Source organism: Rhinolophus sinicus, linkage group LG09 (genome assembly GCF_036562045.2).
Source record: "Rhinolophus sinicus isolate RSC01 linkage group LG09, ASM3656204v1, whole genome shotgun sequence".
Lineage (NCBI taxonomy): Eukaryota > Metazoa > Chordata > Mammalia > Chiroptera > Rhinolophidae > Rhinolophus > Rhinolophus sinicus.
In genome coordinates, this window is record NC_133758.1 from 113284899 (window position 1) to 113302717 (window position 17819).

At 38.8% G+C, this 17819-nt stretch overlaps 1 non-coding gene across 1 annotated transcript; it reads left to right on the forward strand.

Annotated features, from left to right (window-relative positions):
- The first annotated feature begins 5431 nt into the window (after window positions 1–5431).
- On the forward strand, window positions 5432–5562 carry LOC141567019 (small nucleolar RNA SNORA22). The gene has a single exon (XR_012489419.1). It is a non-coding gene; the product is annotated as a small nucleolar RNA SNORA22 (small nucleolar RNA).
- Window positions 5563–17819: the final 12257 nt, after the last annotated feature.

A 17819-nucleotide genomic window follows, 5' to 3' on the forward strand; every position in this document is an offset into this window, starting at 1 on the left:
ACCTTACTTTTCAATTAATTCCAAGCTATTAGTACAGAGAGGACTAATTACTTGGCCCTTCTCCCACAAGTTAACAAATAGGTTTTTTCCCTTCTTTGTATCCTTCCTTTAAAATTTCTGATGGAGAAGTGGGTATTAACCATAGAGAGTCCTACTAGGAACTTTTTTACCAGAGCACGTGGGTAGATAAGAGTGTGCATTGCACTGCCAAGCCACCCATTCCGAGCGGTGGCTTTCTGGTGGGGCAGAACCTACGGAGACAAAGAGGAAGAGCAGCCCCCAGTGAACACAGACCTAAGCCACGTGTACCTCTGTTCTTATATTGTACCTGCTTTTGTTTTCACTCACACGAGCAGATAGATTTCCATGGGTCTTTGGACTCGCTTGAAACGGATTTCTATTTTTTGCAATAAAGAGAGACTGTCAAATAGAAGTAACTGAGTAAGGAACACAAATGCCCAGACATGAAATTGGCTGGGAATCCCTGACAGTGAGGATGTCTCTATTTCCAGCTAAATGATGGCAAATTCATGTTACGCAGTGGCAAGACGTCTACATAAATTGTTACCTACTTTGTTCAGTACTGTGCGACTATTGACTGCTGAGGGCCGTTTTGCAATCCTCTTTTTTTTTTTTGACTGCTCTATTGAGGAACAATTTATGTAACATAGAATTTCCCCCTTCAAAGTATACAAGTCACTGTATAAAAATTATATTTCAGCATAGTCACAATTGTGCACCCACATGCATAATCTACTTGTAGAACTTTTCATCATCCCTCCCTCCCCAAATCTTTATACCTATTAGCAGTCAAGTCCCATTCTCCCCAACCCGTCCCATAGCCCAGGCCTAGGCAACCACTAATTTACTTATCATCTCATAGACTTGTCTATTCTGGCCATTTCATATAAATGGAATCATGTTTCACATTATCTATGCTACGGTGTACTTTATATCTTTTTTTTGCCTAATAATTTCCCATAGTGCGGATTCTGCTACATTCTGTTTATCCATCCATCAGTTGATGGGTAGAAGGTTATTTCACTTTTTATCTATTACAAAAAACTCTGTTACGAACATTCACGTAGAACTCTTTATGTGGGCATGCTTTTGGTTTCTCTTGTATACATAACTAGGAATGGAATTGCAGTCATGTTGTAACTCTATGTTCAACATTTGAGGAACTGCCAAATTGCTTTTCAAAGACGTCACAACATTTCACATCTTCACCAGCAACTTATAAGGGTTCCAGTTTTTCCACATCTCTACCTGAAGTGGTATTTGATGGTTTTGCCTCATACTTCCCTATTGATACTGAGCAGCTTTTCATGTCTTACTGGCCATTTGTATGTCATCTTTAGAGAAATGTCTATTCAAATCCTTTGACCAATTTCTATTTTTTTAATGTTTTAATTATTTAGTTGTAGAAGTTTTTCTGTATTCAGAAAGTGCGCCCCTTACAGACATGATTTTCAGATATGAGGATAAATACAAAATAAAATTTTCTTTCATTATTTAAAAATAATTGACTGTCTAAGGAAATAATTGTGAAAATATTTTGAGATTTATAATATATGTAGAAATACAAATGTCTGAGTTATATAACACATGTAGGAAATAAACCAGAAAAAAGGAAGTAATGGATGAAATAAAAGTATAATGCTGTTTGTTTTTCACACTACAGGTAAAGTGGTATATTTAAAAAAAAAATACTGTCCAAAGTTAAGATATATAATGTAAACCCTACAAAAATCTCTTAAAATATCTATAATGAATAACATGATGGTAGACACACTGAAGTTATAAAACACCAATTTCATCTAAAAAAATGGCAACAAAAGTGCACAAATGGGTGAAAGAATAGATGGGACAAATAGAAAACAACTAACAAGAGGATAGGTTTAACTCCAACCATACTGATGTTACATTATTCATAACTGGTATAAACATTTCAATTTTTTGAAAAAGAGAGATGATCACATTGGATATTAAAAAACAACCAAGAAACATATTTTCAACATAAATGTGAGAAAGTATACATTTTATTTTTGTTTTTTGAAATCATTCTGATGTGTGTGAAGGTAAAATGATGCAATTTCTCTGATTTGCTTTAAAATGCTTCGGCAAAAAATAAAAAAAAAAAAAGAGAAAGAAAAAGAAATATGCACATAGAAAAGATAAGAAACTATGGTAATATATTGAGTTCCAGGGTCTGATTGATGAGTATGTGGGTGAGGAACTGAATCTTCTCTATTTTTGTGTATGTTCAAGTTTTGAACAAAACACTTACAATCCATGATTCTATGGTTTGCTTTTTTTCGTCTTTGGCAGTATGCCAATTACAAATTATTTCTCTGAAGCTAAAGTGAATGGCAGCAAAGGCAGGGGAAACTGGAGAGCACAGCTGGGGTGCAGTGGATTTTGGCCGAGGAGCAGAACCGGGGGTTCAGTTATCCTAGGTCAACCCTCAGTGACAACGCTAAGGGTTACCTTCCACTGAGGGCCTGGCTCACGAGGTTCAGAGGGGAACAAAGGGCACATGCCATTTGTTTGATGATCGAAGACAAAGAAAACCTCCCACTCTCTGGCCCTGTGGTCTCAGATCAGAAGCCGCCTCAGATCAGAGGGCGGCCGCTCAGCGTAAAGCTTGGTCTCAGGAAGGCCAAGCAGGGAGAATGATCAAATAATTTCTGTGAGCATCTTACGTTTTGATTTTCCTAAGTTAGCTAAAAGGAAAAAAAAAAAAATGTTTTTCACTAAGTCTGAGTCGAATTTTCTGTTGCTTGCAAATAGCATCTCCCAAATGATACATTTCAGGGGACCAGATCTAGGGGAAGCCGGGTTGATGGATGATGCAAACACTTGTGATCTTTGTTCTGAAGTCCTGGGTATTTCTGGATGATCGAGTGCTGTGTCTGGATTGCTCTTTCTGCAATGTATAAGTAGCAGTTCTTGTTTTATTATTTTGTTTTGTTTTGAATTGGAGCACTCACATTTTCTTTTTATGCTACATACTGATGTGCTTGGGGCAGTAATTAAATTTATTGTTAGCTCTGATTCTGGACGCCAAGGAGTGACGTGTGGAACTAAAGGACGCCTAGCACCCAGCAGGAACACACACACACACACACACACACACACACACACACGCACACACGATAAAATTTCTTTATATGAGCAGGATATCTGTTTGGAATTTTATGTGTGGAAGAAAGAATGCTGGTGAGGTGTTGGTGTCGCTCTCAATCGTTTTGCTGGGAAATCCAGGAGCTGGAGAAAGAATCCTTTTTGAGGAGGATTTCTAATCTGATAGAATATGAATCTTTGGTTCCTGGTGGCCATGTTGCCATGTCTGCTCTAGAGAAAGAACATATGTGTGAGACGGAGAGAGAATGGATCCCTACGACATGGGGGAGCCCTGTAGCCACCATTTCTGTATTCAAACTGTATCTAGCTGTTTTGGTTCATTTTGTGGTTTACTGACATGTAAGCTGAGACTGTCATTCGCCACAAATTAACATTTGAACTACATGGGCATTTTCTGGAGAGATTTGGGGAAGAGACTCTGGAATAAGAGACATGAGAAAGACTTGAATGCAGAAGTCAAATACCCCATTCTTTAAATACTAATGTTGCAAAGTCTGGAGGCTGAAAATGGGGTCCCTTCCCTCTCTGTTTCTGTCTCAGTTCCTAGAATGCCAACAGCCAGTATTATGATCCCAGGTGGAAAACAAGGGAGTTCTTTTCTGAGGATATTGGCCAGGTCAAAGTAAATACCCATAGATACTTGTATGTCGGGTTCCCATAATGACTAATGTCTCCCATTGTACCTTTATTTGTTAACTCTATGAGAACAGAGACTCCAGTCAGCTCCACAAATACCCCATTAATAAAATACTAATGAAAATATAAGAATCCACAGATGTTTAAAGATATATGGTGATTCCAAAAAGAAACACTCCAAAAGAGAAAGAGAGAAATAAATAGAACTCAGAAGAAATAGAATTCAAAAGAATTCTTAACAATTCACTAAAAAAAACAAACAAACCATTACTAGAATTAGCATATACTTATGAAAGATTCTTCTAGAAAGTTGAACTAAAAAGTAAAGAGGTCAACAATATGTGAAAGACCAGACTGTTAGAGTACAAATTTGGAAGTTCATACCCTTGAACCAAAATAAAAGGGAAAAAAAGGCAGCAATAGGAAAATTTCCCAAACCTGAAGGAAATGAATTATCAGATAGGAAGAATACCGATGAATGCAAAAAATACGCACTAAAGACAGACACACGTCAGGCATTTTCAGAAAAATTTCCATCAGACGCACAGAGATAAAAGCGATCACTCAGGAAGAACGAGGGATCGGATTGACACCTATCAAATGGTCTGACAGCAGCACTGGAAGCTGGATGACAAGAAATCAGTCTTTTAAAATTCTAATGAAACATGATTTCCAAACTATCAATCAAGAGTGAGGCTAGAATTTTCAAACATGTTAGAGCTCTATAAATTTATTTCCCGGGCAACGGTTCTCATTAAGCTTTTGGAAGATGGGAGCAGACTGATGTGAAGATGGGCTTGGATCTGGGAGAAAAAGAGACCTGCCGTAGAAGCAAGCAGAGGAGAGAGGGAACGATGAAGAGAAGGCCTCAGACAGCAACTGTGCAGCGAACTAGCAATCAGGCTGCACTGCAGCGGGAGGAGAGGGATCTAGAAGGAATGTTCCCAGGAAAGTACCACGAGAGCAGAGGGATGAGCCTGGCCACTCTCAGGGGTGGTTTCGGTGCTTCCTGGATATTTGGAAGTGAAGGAGCTGTAGCTATGGAAACCACAAGGTAAATTTTCAAACACGGCACTATTAGCATCCATGAAAAAAAAATCATGGGATAAAGGAGAAAATATAACAATAGCACACAAAATAATAACGTAACCATTGAAAAGCTAAAATTGTGATGAGAGAGGAGAATTATGTGTGTAGTAGAGATATAATAGAACCAAATCTTAATTTTTCATAAAAACATGTTAATTACTATTTACCATCTACTCATCAGTAATATCAGTCAATGCAATTTTGGGATAAAGTCACTATTATTAGCTAAGGAAAGTTGGGAGTAGTTGCCACTTGCAGTTCCAGTCATAACAGAATAGCTAGAATCAGACTTTTCCGCCTGCCATACTTACTTATAGAAACTGGAAAAAATACATAAAACAATTATTTTGGGCATTGAAGAGCAACTGAGGCAAGGCCATGATCATCTTAGATGACCCCCAGTTACCTCAACTTTTTCTCTGAGGGCCAGGACATAGAGTGTGAGATGGAGTAAAGGACATAAGAGTCCACGTTCAGAGGTACAGAAGCAGCTGGAATTTGGGAGAGAATCCCAGAGAGGAAAAAGACACAAAGAAGGGGACCCCCAAAATTGATAATGTTGCACAGTGAACACCCAATTGTGCTTTATAGCTCCCTTGGCTTTGACTCTGTGCTAGAGCAAAGCCTGTTCTTCTCTGCATTGAAAGGACTATTTATCCTTTTAAATGTATTCAGAAAGTCAGCACATTATATTAATTGTATTAAAGGGTATGAATGACCCCGAGTAAATCTCCAGAAATGTACTTTATCGTGAACTATGAAGATCTATGTAATTGAAGAACTCCAGTGTTAGCGGTAGTTTTGTAATTGCATGTGTATTATAGAAAAAAAATGGATAATGATTTCCCACCATGTCCTCGGTGGACACCTGAGCTAATAGAGGCCCAGCAGAGGACAGCAGCTGGGGTGTTGTGGGGTCCTGGCTACAGCACAGGGGGGGAGGCCACAGCACAGGAAGCCACAGACATGGAGGGGACCCGGAAGGAGGAACTAGGGTGTGGGCCACTGACTCGAGTGGGGCCATGAGGGCAAAGGAGAAAGTAAATGTCACAATTCCAATTTGGGCAACTGGAATCTGGTGAAATGATTGATAGAGCCAGAAAGTCCAGGAGAAGGGGCTAAGGAGGAATTGATTTGGGAAATATTTAAAATTCTTTAGAAAGACTGTGGAACTCTGAAGTTAATGGGTAGAGAGTTTGAAAATCTATATATATTTTTTCCCTGGTGGCATGAATGGGAAAGTCAATTGTGACTTTATTACAATTGAAATGGATGAATTAATATCACAAATGAATGAAATCTTTAAAGAGAATATAGGGATTAAAGGAAGAGTGGAAAGAAGTATCTCCATTAGCACCAAGGGTGTTAACACCAAGGCTTGATGGGTGAGTGTGGAAAGAGGAGGGGGCCAGGTAAGGAATCTGAGAGAAAGCAGTTATAATACAGATAAGTAAGCGGATGGCGTCACAGAAGCTACAAGCAACATAAAACACAACAATCTTTATCTCTCTAGCCTAGGCACCTGTGGGGTGCCCAGTAAGTATTTGTGGAAGGAATGGATTAATGAAGGAATAAATAGATGAGGTCCACACTAACCGATGACACAGACAGGTGTTGAACAGCAGTTGTGAAATGATTTACTAGCTGTGGTGTCAGAGGAGTATTTGGGGCACAAGGCAAACTGCAGAAAAATGGCAGCTAAGAGTGGAGAGCAGTGGATATCCCGAAAAGCAGGCCTGATTAGTCTAACTCAACAAAACAAAAAAGGGTACCGTGGGACCACTGAAACCATCCTAGTTAAATCTGTCTCCTTATACATTATGAGAAGTTTACACACTAAAAGTATATTTATAAATATAATTTTCAAAAATAGTAAAGCATACATGTTTTCTAACAAAAAGGGGAAAAATGTAACCATGTACTGTATATACAGAAGAGCAGTTTCCTATAAGATGTTACTGGAGTGGACCAGTATCTATCTTTTCCTTCTGAAGGAAGCAGGAAGGAGTCAAAATTATGCACACTGTGGTGGTAGTAGACAGTGCAAAAGGAGTGGATTCATGATAAAGAAAATTCACAAACGATCTCTATGGACATCAGAAAGTGTGGTTGAATCATGTCTGTTAAACATGTAACTGGCACTTGAATTGTTTAAGGATTAATATAAACTAATACACTGAATTAATCAAGCAGATTCTAAACCTCGCTGTTATGCAGTTGATGTGCTAATTATGCAATTTAAAATGTTTTGGCAGATGTTCAAAGTATACCCATAGAATACAAGCACTTTTTTTTTTAAGACAAGGAATCTTTCCGACTCAAAATACCACGGTTGATAACTGTGAAAGCTCATGGATCAAAACCAAAATAGGCCACTTCAGCACAAAGTTTCTGGTTCATCTTCAGCATCCAAGTTCAATGGTGAAAGCTGAAATACTGATCAAATTCTCTGTTCTCTCTGATAATAACAGGATGTGATTCTTCTCCATGAAATCAGTCATTCAGAGGAAAGACCAGCATTATAATGTGATCAAATGAACAAATTAAACTTCTTAAAGCGGAAGAATGTTTTGAACAAGATTTTAACCCTGTTCTGCTAGGAAATGTATAGTTAAATGAATGTAATGCCTGCCATTGTTGAGTAAGAGTGATATATAACTGAATGTGACAGCAGGAACCTCTGCTGTGAGATCGGACCTGATAATTCCTGAAGAACTCATTAGAGAAATGTGACTGCGAAGCTTAATTTCTGTTCAGTTGTTATCTAAGAGTATTCCTTTTGCATATATCAAGTCCACTGCCGAACAGTGCCCTTCAAATTCCTTTATGCCTCTTATCACTGACTGAGACTGTATATTGTGTATTAATTTGATTAATGCCTAGTATTAATGGGTCTTTACATTTCTGCACAACTTTTGAGCAGACTCTTTTCCTTCTTTGTTCCCACCTGTCTTCATAGGTGTGTGTAGAGAGCAAATGGCCCTGGGAGACAGGGACAAGGCCTCTGACAGGGACAGAAGGCAGGCAGGCCTAGAGTCCTCTGTGAGTTCAAGTTCCTCTCTTGTAACACAGGCCATGCGTTTGCAGATCTCATCCAGCCCCCTTACCATTGGCTTGAGGTAACGGGGCCTCAGGAAACCAGTGCCGATGCTGCCACTGCCGTGAGTAGTAGCCTTTCATCTCCGACCACAGGTCTCAAGTCTTCTGTCAGCGTCCATGGAACTGTGGTTGGCTGCTTTAGCTTATAACTAGACTCAACTCTCAGACACATCCTGGCACTTGACATTCAGTTCCCTCACTAAAATATAAGCGCCTTTGACAGCAGAAACCAGTTTTGTTTTGTTTAACATGTATGTCTGGCATATTGCCCGGTACCTTTCACTGGATAAATAATTATGGAAAAGATGAATGAAAGAATAATCGAATGAGCTGTCAATTTAGTTTTAGCTGCTAAACCCTGGGAACCTTTGTGATGTAAATTCAACTACATTCCTTCCTTTGTGTCTCTTTCTCTATCGCCATTTTCCTCCATCTTTCTCCCCAGGTGTATCTCCATTTTTATCTTCATCGTCATATCTTCCTTAAGCCTCAGCTTCAGAGTTCCCTCTGGCCCCGGCTCTGGTGCTGTCACTTAGATGTTCTTATATTTAAAAGCTAAGAGTACCTGACTGGACCAAGGGAATGACTGAGTTGGTGGGAACTTCTAAGAAACCCAAGTACAGAGCATGTCCTCAAGCTGTGCTTCAATTCCAGCATCTACATTCCATCTGTCATGTGATATTTCACTGGGGCATTTTAGAAACACTTGGAACTAATAATTGATAATTATTAATCAATAAATTAATAGGACAATGGACAATTTCTTGTCCAGAATCGAGATACAAATTTCCTTTGTAGTAATCTGGTCCTAATCCATCATTGTGCAAAAGAAAAAAGGAACCTCAGAATTTGGGGTGTGCCCACATTTACAAACCCAGAGGTCAAGAACTATGACTTAGTGCTGACTGCATCCTCTAGGGTTTTTGCGATATCCTCAGATGTGGTATAAAAAAAATCACAGAATAAGCATGGCCTATCCACTGATTACTTAAGAATGTTTCTAAACTTACTTTTTTTTTTTTTTCTATAGGTCTATCTGTCTATTCATCTATCTATTGTTAAGGAATTAAAATGCACAATTATCTTTCAGATGAACATGCAACTCCAAAGAAATTGTCCGCTAGTTGTATTGCAGTTCAGGCTGAAATCCTGGACTCTCAGCAGGTCTCCATCACTCTCCTCTCTCTATCTTAAAGTCTACTCCAGGGACAAAAAAGAAAAAAAAAAAAGAAACCTTCATAAAGACTGACTTATTCCTATCATTTCTCATTCTTTGTTGAAGGTTTTCAGTATTCCATTTATCTTCCTGTCTTCTCCCCTCACGCCAATTCTGCCTCCCATAGGATGTGAGCTCTGGAGTCAGGATGTCCAGTACATTTCCGCAGCAAACTGTGGTCTACTGGTCAGAGCTTTGCTTTAGAATCAGAATGACCAAGGCTTGGGTCTTTGTTATGTCACCCCTTGGTTTGTGACCTCATGTGAAATACTCCTTTAAGCCTGAGTTTTCTTGACTTTAAATAACACAGTAATGGCAATTATGAAGATTAAACAAGATAATACATAAGAACTGACCGCCCAGTAAGTGGCACAAAGAAAGATGTAAAATAGCAAACATACTGCTATGGGAGTTCAGACAAAACCGGTGTGGGTTTCAGCGAGAGGCCTAGCTATCGCGTGATCTTCTGTGCACCTGGCCTTTATTTCCAGGGAGTTCCGCTTTGAAAGGTGACACATAGATTTCACAGAAGAAGAAGGGACCTCAAATTAGTACGAGAAGAGTAGTGCCAGGGGTCAGATGCCCGAGATAAATATAGAGCTGGAGACAAGATACAAAATAAGGAGCCGAGACTCAGCCCAGTAGAGTCACACTGTGAAGCTGAGTGTGAGATAGTTCTTAAAACCTCAGGCTCTGAACAAGGCAGAGATGCTGAGGGTGGGCCCCTCCTGGGTGTGGGCCGCGTTGGGGGTTGGTGGGTAGGCAGGTGGAAGACCAAACTGCCAGACACATAACACACTGACTTTACGGCTGGAAACAAATGGTAAGAAAGTATTTTTAACTGACTCCCAGCCAAGCCCAGTAGCACTGAGACACTTTAGTCTCTAAAATCCAAAGCAATTCCCAGTGTACTTTATTGTTTTTAAAGCTGTGTTCTTTAGAGTCCCAGAATCCAACACAAGCACACGAAGGACAAAGGTGAGAGCAAGACAGAATCCTCATGTACTTTAGAATACCATTGACGTTGTACATCTGTGGAAGCACAGGTAAACACAGAGCAAAGTCTTCCCACTGTTGGCTTTTGTTGGCAGTCCATCTCCCTCGCAGGGCTGTCCCTGTTATCATATCTCTGATTGTTTTTTTGTATAAAAGAAAATGTTGTCGTCACTCTACCAATAAATGTGGTGGCCCTAGGACAGTCATTGCACAATTTCTCTCCTCCAGACTCCTGGAACAGAATCATGCTTTGTCACAGCTCAACACCTCTTGTGAGCATACTTTTGTAACATAACTGTTGAGAACCAAAATATACAATTATTTTTCAGAAATTACTGATTCAAAATGAGCTTTAAAATGTGAAACATTATGCTACATTCTCTTTTGGGATTTTTTTCCTAAGCTTATTCTAAAATTTCCAACACATCATAAAAAGATATCTAATCAGGTGTTCTGACGCTGACAATAATAGGGTCTTTTGTTTTGTTTTTTTTTGGTGGTGGTTTTGAAAACATTGAGATGTGCTGTTTCTTTACTCCTGCTCTTTATAACTATGGTTTTAACACATGCTTAATGTACATACCGTACATAAAACTCTTAAATTAATTGCAAAGTCATAATTATTCAAAAATACGTTCATAGAGACATGGACACCCATATGTTTTTGAGGTTTTCTGGGGGAGCTGGAGTGAAAAAGACTCACAAGGAAGCGAAATGCACGTGTTCCTCGAAACTCAGAGCCAAGTGACGTGCAGAAGTGCCCTGGCCCTATGCCCTCGTGGGCACTGCCACCTCCCTGCATGCGAGCCAGTGAGCAAAGTGGCCACACCAATGCATCGCTTTCCCTCAGTGAAATTCAGAGCTGTAATTAGTGAAAGCCCGGTTTTCCATTATAATCCGACATTTTCCAGTGTACTCAGTACAGCAGTATAAACAGCTGTGGCAGTTTATGATTGACTAATACTTCCTCCCAGACTAGATTTCTGATGCCCTCACGTTAGGATTACCCAATAAAATGCAGAGTGCTCATTTAAATTTGAATTTCACATAAATAACAAACCTTTAAAATATACTTTTTAGTATATTTCAAAAATTTTGTGGGTCCTACTTGTCCTCAAAAAAAAATAAATAAATACATGTTACTGTTGGACTCATGTGCTCTCTCAGTTTGGCAGCCCTGCCTCAAATACACGTGCGGGGAGGAAAATCTTTTCCTCTATGATTTAAGTGAGTGGTGTGACAATAGCGAGATTAACAGAGAAACGTTTACTAGGCAGTGGGAGCCTTCTGACGGAGATGCTCCTTGAACAGCCAGGGAGGGAGAAGGGTTTATGTACTAATTAGTAGAGGAAAGAGTAGGGTGGGGCTTGTATGTGATGCAAATGGGCTTCGAGGGGACTGAACGGAAGGCATGGCGTGTGTGATCTTGTGTGTTTATGTACCTTCCTCACCCCTGTGTGAATGGTCAGCTTTCCCCTGGAGGGAAGCTGCCCCAGAGGCGGGTTACAGCAGCTCCACTCTCCAGAGGCTCTGCCTTTACGTAGAAAATGGAAGGTCCCAGGAAGCTTCTTTCTGCCTCCGCTGTGCCTCAAATATGTGCCATTTGAAGTAATCTTTATACGGTTGTGAATCCCTGCACACACATACTTTGACACACCATTGCGGCGAGTGCGTATTGACACAGCATTTTTGGAAGGTAATTTGGCATTATCTATACCATTAACTATTGACTTAACAATTAAACTTCACGGTATTTATCCTACAAATTACGCACAGGCCTTTACAAAGGCACAGTGTGTTTTGGAATGAATATTATGAGTTTTATTTTAGAATAGTAAAAAGACCAAACAAATAGAAACCTAATTGTCCATCAAAGGGAGATTTGTGAAAATCATTTTGATGAACCTGTATAATGAAATACTAAGGAGCCCTTAAAAAGGGTAAGCTAGATTTATTTACAGTGCTTTGAATCTATGTTTAGAAACCACGGACTTCCTCATGTGCATTTCTAATGAAACGGATTGAACTGACCAAAAGTACAGTCACACTCCAGTGAATGACAGGGCCGCATCTGAGAAATGTGTTGTTAGGCCACTCATCACTGTGTGACCTCATAGAGTGCATGTACCCCGAGATGGCATAGCCTCCTGCAGGCCTCAGTCTCCTGCTCCTGGCCGACGCATGTGCCTCATGCTACTGTACAAATGACACAAGGTTAAGTCAAGCACAAGAGAAAACGATGCGATCAAGAGACACGCAAACACGACCCGTATGAGGCCGCTGCTGGCATAACACGGCATGCTTTTTTGCAGTAAACTTTTGTTTATAAGTAGAAACAGTAGACTCAAAAATAATGTTAAAAAGTGTAGGATAGTAAGTACATAAACCAGTAACAGTCATTTGTCATCAGCAAGTATTATGTACGGCACAAAATCGCATGTGCTGTACTTCTGTCAGACAGGCAGGCAGTAGGTGTGTTTACACCAGCATCACCACACACACGTGAGGAAGGCTTGTGCTGTGCCATGATAGGTACAATGTCCCGAGGCAATAAAACTTTTTCAGCTCCATTAGAATCTGATGGGACCACCGTGGTAAATGTGGTCCATGGTTGACCGAAATGTTGTTATGTGGCATGCAACTGTAATGTAGAATACCAACGGCCATTTTGGGGAATTTTTGGAATCTCCAAACTGACATTTCTTAACACTGAGTTGGATAATCCTAGCTCTGAAATCGACAAAACTGAATGGAGAGCCTATTTTGAGTGGTATGTTGAGGCTTCCAAATGTTACTAGTAGTTTGAAGTTGCCTCTGTGTGAAATAAAGTTTTAAGATTAAGTAAGTGTCATGCAGGGTGGCCTGCGGGGTCTCTACTCCTGCTCCCCACATAAGAATGCAGGACACGGTAAGGCCAAAAAGGAACACCCATGGAGCCATAGGTAGGGGAGTCATACCACTATATTCTCGCTGGCAGCTGGGTTGGAGACACAGGAAGCAGGAGCCACACTGTCTGCAACCTGCTGTCCTAACTGCAATCAGCGCTTGCCAGCCACCATCTTCTTGCTAGCCCCCCATTTGCTGCTAGTGTAGCCACAGCAGTTATATTAGTGGCCAATGGCTCACTGGTTACAGCTGACGGCCAACTAGCCACAGCTGATGGCCATCCAATCGCAGTTGATGGCCATTTACTACCTGAGTGAGCACCTTTCCGTGTAAGGACGAGAGCCTGGAAACTGCACTCCTGGTTCTGTCCCCACAGTAAGGCAAACAAATGTTTAAACAAAGAGAAAATGGCTGCCGAGGCCACATGTTGCCCACCTTTGGCACCGTCCTGCTCTCCCTTCTTGGCTCCTTTGTCTCAGGCTGTGCCTCTGGAGCCATCTGCCTCTTCTTCTGTACTGTTAGTACCTGTGCCTTTTAAGTTACATTTTCTGAGAATCAAAAGGATGAACCCCTAATTTCTTATATTCCCTGGACTAAGGCTGAACTACAAACCTTGGTAAAAGAATTTTCCGAAGTACCTGAGAATCCTCAGTTTTGATGAAGAATTTAGCAGTCATACAAATTTACCAGCCTGGATTTTCTAATTCATATTATTTAGTTTACATGCCTTGTTTGGAAGAGCCAAGCCAAACATTGGATGGGCCAAGCTTGCTGGATAGAAATAGCCTGAAAGCGATTTAGAAATACAAACCCCTATTTTTGGCAAAGTGCTGGAACACTCGCTGGAGGGCTCTGCTGAGCAATTACAGTAACTTTCCCAAAGCCTGTTGATTGGAATGAACTTTAGGTTTGGACACAAAAGTCTGATGAACCTGTTTATAATTATTATAATCAGATTGTTTTCAAAGAAAATTTGTATCTTCCTTCAGATATTGATTCCACTTGGTAGCCTTTAATTCCTTATGTTTATTAACGGGCTGAACTGAGACCTTTCCCTTTTAGTCAAAAGAACCAAATGGAATGGGAAACTATGTCTCCCAAGATTTAGTTAATGAGACAAATCAGTTTGCTCACACCCTAGAGGAGTCACTTGGAGGTAAGACTGCTAACATTCTTAATTTTCAACTCCGACAAATAAAGGTCCCTATGTGAAACCAAAAGCCTAGTTTCTGCTATTATTGTGAAAAGCCAAGACGTTGGAAAAGAGACTATCACGTAATGAAGTGCTCTAGGCACCCTCAGACTTCCAACCGGCCTTCCCACGTTTTCCTAATTCCAAATAATGGGGCTCTGAGGAACTACATCGGTTCTTCGCAATTGGCCCTCTTCGTCAGCTGGGAGAAACTTTTCTCTGGATTAGAAATGACTCTTTCTGTCCTTTGTGACACTGGAGCTTGTGGACACTCTCGGTGCCCAACCCCCTGGCTGTACCCCACTGGAGTACTGAAACACTTCCACTAGTGGGGAGCTCAGTGAACTCAACTGGTTCCCATTTCTGAAACTGCTCTTTCTTTGTTTAGATCCTTAGAGGAACCAGATGCAGTCAAACTTCTGTCATGGCCCAAAGGTGTATCTCTTCAACTGATCAGGTAGAAAAACTGGTCAGAGAAGCTTAATGATTGGCCTCACAAGAGGAAAAACAAGATTGGAAAGCCAGCAATTGTTGGTTTGATAAAAAGAGGAATTTCTGTTTTGGGCCAAATAACAACCTTGTCCAAATGGGGACTCTCAAATTTCTATTTCCAACTACTGTATGTGTGTGTTAAAACATTGATCTACAAACAAAATGAAAGCATTCATGAACAAATATAGGTGGGGAAATATTAATAAGGCTGTGAAAAGCACCTACCTCACCTGGCTAGAGTACAACACCGAGGCCACAAGAAGGTAGAGATTAGAAATTTGCTGCCACAAATCTCAGAAAATCTAAAGCCACAAGAAGCTGGAAGAGGTAAAAACAGTTCTTAGAGCCTTGTGAGAGAGTATGGCCCACCAACACCTTGTTTTTGAACTTCTGGTCTATCTAGCTGTGAGAAAATAAATTTCTATTGTTTTAAACAACCAAATATGTGGTAATTTATTACACTAGCCAGAGGAAACTAATATAGCCATCATTTCTATTTGACCAGAATCTTACTTTTAAAATATAAAAGTCCAGATTCATGGCTCAAAGAGAAATAATATATAATAAATATAACTTTAAAAGGAAAATCAGCCATGAAAACCAAGTCGCCTGACATAGTAATTAATGGACAAGGGAGCCAGAAAAGTAGGAATTAGTGAGAAATTATGGAAAAGTTCTTTGGTTTCTTTGCAGACACTGGGAACTATCTGGTTGCCTTTTGAAACTTTTGACCCAGATGATTTTTTTTTTTTCTGATGGATGATTTTAACTATTTATTTCTAACCAAACGGTGAACCATATACAATCAAAGTATGTAAAAGAATTTACAAGGTACCCTCAACTTCTGTTCCTGGAATAGCAAACAAACAATCTTGACTGTTAGTTAGTGTGCAAAGCATGTGTCAGCTATTTTAAACTCAATTTTTAGGTAAAGTAAGTGAAATTCAGAGTGGTTAAAGGAAGCCACTTCAGGCAAATAGCAATGAAAAAGTATATAGAGACCAGGCCGGCCTAAGTGTTTCAACCACGTGGTCAGTAATCTATCACCCAGCTGCCACATCCCTTTAAGTATCAAAATGATGAAATATGGAGGGGACGTGCCATGGAAATAAAACGGGCAGTGACACTGGGGAAAGAATGAGAATTGCTCTTGCGATTTTGGGAATGGCTCCAGATTTTGTTAGACATGCTGGTTGTCCAGATGAGATTGAAGGGCATTCATTTACAAGAACACTAGCTGCACAGTAGATGTTAAATTGGTCTTAGTTCAGAATTTGAAGATAACATATGGTAGCTCTGAAGTTAAATTTTTAGTAATGCACACAGACATATTTAAGACTTACATCAAGGCTGCTAGAGCAAAAATTTTACATATTTAAATAGTTTCTTGTTAAAAAGAGAAAACACCTAAGCTTAGACAATAATTTAGATAAAAGCATAATTAGGTTATGGATATTCTTATGCATTTTCTTCTTATAAAGGTTAGAATTAATTTCTCAAATTTCATCATAAATAAGGCTGCTTCTTTGATTGGCCTGGCATTGCATTTATAGATCAATATTTCTTCCTTCACTTCTTAAGAATATTTGCTTAAAATCAAAGTAGATATTGAATTTTATTAAGTAGCTTTTTTTTACAACCATCAATATATTCATTTTAATATTTTCTCCATTAGTCTAATGGCTTGATAAACTGATGGAGAACGCTGGCCTTGGTGGTACTATATTGCTGGAACAGAACAGCTAATTAAAAAAAATAGTTGTGCTTATGGTCACATATGGATTGAATCTCTACTTCTGTTTATTCTGCAATTGTTTTAATTTAGTATCAGAGATATTCTGGATTTATTAAATGACATTCTCTATATTCAATAACCTTTATTGTTTCTTAGAAACTTAGTAATATGTATGTTAGAAAAAAAAATAAGTAAAGCCACTTAGAACTAAAGCTTCTAACAACAAACGTAATTTTCAAGCAATTGTAATTTGTTTCATTGTCATATTGCTCAATTTGAATTTTAAATATTGTTTTCAGGCAATTTTGATCACTTAGAAATTTTGTAGGATGATTTACTTTCATTAATAGCTCCAAAACAATTACAACTCACATGTATTATATACAGTACTCATTAAAAGACAAAACGATTCCTTTCCTTGCAGCATCATTTTTCTTTTTCTGAAATAAATATTTTTGTTTTATGTGTTTATTTTTAATGGGATATTTCTTGAGAAAGTTATTTATATTTTAAACTATGCTGTCTTAAATTCTGTTTTCTTTAAGTATTCATTTTGGTTATCTTATTAAAATTTAACATTTTTCGTTTATTTCTATTTTTTCTTTTCCTTTTTAAAATAATGAAATTGTTTAGTTCAGAGGTATTTTCTTCCAATGTGATTAAACCTGTGTTTTGTGTTACAAGTACTAACGAGTAATATTCTTATTGCTGTTCTATAATAGTTTAAATATTCTGTAGCTGAAATTTAAAGCTTCTCAGACCAAGTTATTTAGAGGAACATTTCATTAATTTCCAATTTGTTGAAATACTTTTGTTTAAACTTTTTAAAGTGCATTATTATTCCAGTGACCAATACAGACTTTGAATGACTGATCTGCATTCAGTTTCTCATGGTGGCTAATGAACTGTATCCATATTTCTTATTTTACACAGTGCTTGACACATATTTAGCAGTTTTTAATTTAGTATTATTACTTTCATTATTCCCAAAGAATGGTATCTCATTTTTATGATCTCTCAAGCTTATTGACATTTGATTTGTGGCCCAAGATATAAACACGTTTATAAATATTCCAGGGGCACTTGTAGAAATGGTATGAGGTGTTATAGTACAATTGAGTAAAAACTAATCATGCTAACATCATTCCTATTGCTAAAGTTTTACTTTCCTTTTTAAAAAATCTCATGAAAGCTTGTGAGTTATAAGAGATCCTTCCACTATAGTTATTTTTCTTTAAGTTGTCCAAGTCTATGAGCTTCACATGAATGACATTTCTTTCATTCTAATGATTTTGCCATTCTTATTTATTTGACTCTCTATTGCATGGCTC